We start from the raw sequence: 2793 nt of genomic DNA on the forward strand, positions 1-2793 counted from the left end.
TTTCAGTTTATCTTAAACAAATGCTACTAGATGCTATATAGGTTCTTTAAAAGCAGGTTTATGTTGTAAGGATGCAAGATTGTGTCTATAACTTTCATTACATTAAAACTAAGATGATATTTTAGATGGTTTTAATGTTTTAACTATGTTTTCAAAAATGAAAACAAGTTTGTTATTGAGATTTTTGCCTGATACTGAAGATTTGCGGTGTGATGTTTCCAATGTTACACAATTTTAAGTTTAGAGCTTATCGGCGTGCCTTACAGAGATTCAACATTACTTTTAGAGATTACATTTATGATTTAAGATACAAAGAAGAAATGCACAAATCACTGGGGTTCAAGTGTTTGAGGGAAGGATTTCATAAAGTACCGTTTATTCAAGACAGACTCATTTCATATCTCTACATCTTTGTAAATGAAAAAGAGACTTAATGTCAGGATTATCCTTACACACACCTAATTAGCAACGTAATGCTGGACCTTCACTGATATTATTCACACCTTATTACTCAGGCTGTTGTTAACGTAGAGGGTGATGATGGAGAGGGATGATAAACAGAGCTGCGCTCTTATTGGCTGGATCAAGTTCTGTGCTTTGATCCTCTTTCTCATTACTCAGGAATGGGGTGGGTAGTGACAGGTGTGTGTGTCTGTATATGTAGACATTTTTGCAACATGTTAAATAAGTGGTTACCAACAAGGATAAAAACCTGTTTGTGGAGTATTATATGTGTTGTGTGTGTGAGTGAAGCGCCTTTATTTTATTTTGAATATTTTTTTATTTGTTTTCCCTTTCAGATGAAGTGATCTCACCACATTATATCTCCTCTGTCTCAGTGGGCCAGTTTGCTCATAGTTGCGCACAAACAGACCACTGATACAGACACGCACACTGTTTATCTATAACTCTCACAGGCAGTCAGTGGTAATTACTGTAGATCACTGTGCAGAGGGAGAGTATTATCAGACCCCAGGAAGAGCGATAGGAGCAGTCCGCAGAGACGCCATTGTGAGTTGTGTGTGTGTGTGTGTGTGTGTGTGTGTGCGCATTTATGTATTTTGTTGCATGTGTCTCCGCTCTTGTCCACGTGAACAAACTCCAGGCCTGAGTAAAATACACCCACATAACCTGCCGATATCTCCGGGTAAACCATCCAGAACTGCTGATAGCTGGAGACGTGTTGACTGCCCCAGATGCAGGAAAACCTCTGCCTTCTTGGGAGAAGATATCACGCATACCGTCATCCCTCCCTGGCTGCTTTCCCTCCAGACTACAATCCCCCTCCAGGTCCCACAGGGAACCGTCACCCCCACCAGGCCCAGCATAGAGGCTCCTTCTGGGTTACTCTGCTGATACTCCCCTCCTCTAGGAATGGGCCTGATGTACAGGGAGGGAACTTCTACAAACTCACACGTACAACTTCTTACACACAAACACACTGTACACCCACATAAAGCCAGGCAGAGTAATACAACAACAAATCTCCTTCACTCATGTTATATAAACATGAAAAGCCATCAGTTGTATTTATGACAGAAAAGTGGAACTGGAGACAAGAAAATAAAAAAACAGCCAATGAAAAGAATTTGAAATTATTAAATGGAGTGGACATGTCTAGCTGTTTAGACTTGTGATTTGGCGTGTGTGTGTGTATGTGTGTGTGTGTGTGTGTGTGTGTGTGTGTGTGTGTGTTTGTGGTAACGCTTAAGGTAGCTGACCTTAGCAGCACCTTCTCCCATCTCATTTCAACTTAATCTGTGTTTGCGGGAGTGTGTGTATCAGTTTTCCCATGAGACGCAGACATAATGCTACCGGAGGCTAACAGGAGATGACTAAGAGGTGAGATGTGAGTTGTGATAAAAAAGCCCCTGACGCACTTGCACACACACACACGCACACGCACACACACACACACACACACACACACACACACACACACACACACACACACACACACACACACACACACACACACACACACACACAAGTCTAACATCAAATCTCAAGAGACCCCTAAGATCCTCTGAACCCCAAGTCCCAAGGCAGGAAGCAGACAAGTGTGTGTGTGGATATTAGCTTATTAGTGCGCACGTGTTTGTTTGTGTGTGTGTCTGTGTGAGTGTGACCCAAGCTCCGATGCAGCTAACAGACAGGTCCACTTAGTAGCGGAGGACAGACACAACAGCACCTTACCTTTACGGCGTAACCACAAACAGATGTCTGCTGATCTCTGTGCTAAATGTTAGCTGTAGCATTTAATACATTATCATGGTAAATTACCAAGTGCAATGTGCATGGTCTTGCATATTCATCTGATGACGCCACACTGAAGGCACTTGTTAAAAAAATCTGAACTTTATTCTTGCCAGACTGAGTGAAATTTTCAAACTTTAGCTATCTTCTTATTTTAAGGGTTTCAGGTTTAAGGTATTTTGCATAAAGTTTGTGTTTTTGGATCAGATCACAGTATATCCAACCGCCTCATAACAGAAGATTTCTGAACCAGTACTGGTTCAAATAATTTATGTCTGTTAAAATTAACCATTAAAACAGAAAACAAAGAAATATAAAAAAAACTACATCTGATTCAGAAAATCACACCAGAAACAGAACTTAATGTAAAGCTAACATGTTCACTATATGATATAGAGCTAGTACCTACTTTCAAATTAACTTGACTATCAAAATGCAATATTGGCTTAAAACTAGACTATTTGCCAACAAATTGATTTCTGATTTTAGAAATTTAGTGTCAACAAAACTCATACGCAGATAACACACACAAGTCCG

This window comes from Etheostoma cragini, chromosome 18 (genome assembly GCF_013103735.1).
Source record: "Etheostoma cragini isolate CJK2018 chromosome 18, CSU_Ecrag_1.0, whole genome shotgun sequence".
Lineage (NCBI taxonomy): Eukaryota > Metazoa > Chordata > Actinopteri > Perciformes > Percidae > Etheostoma > Etheostoma cragini.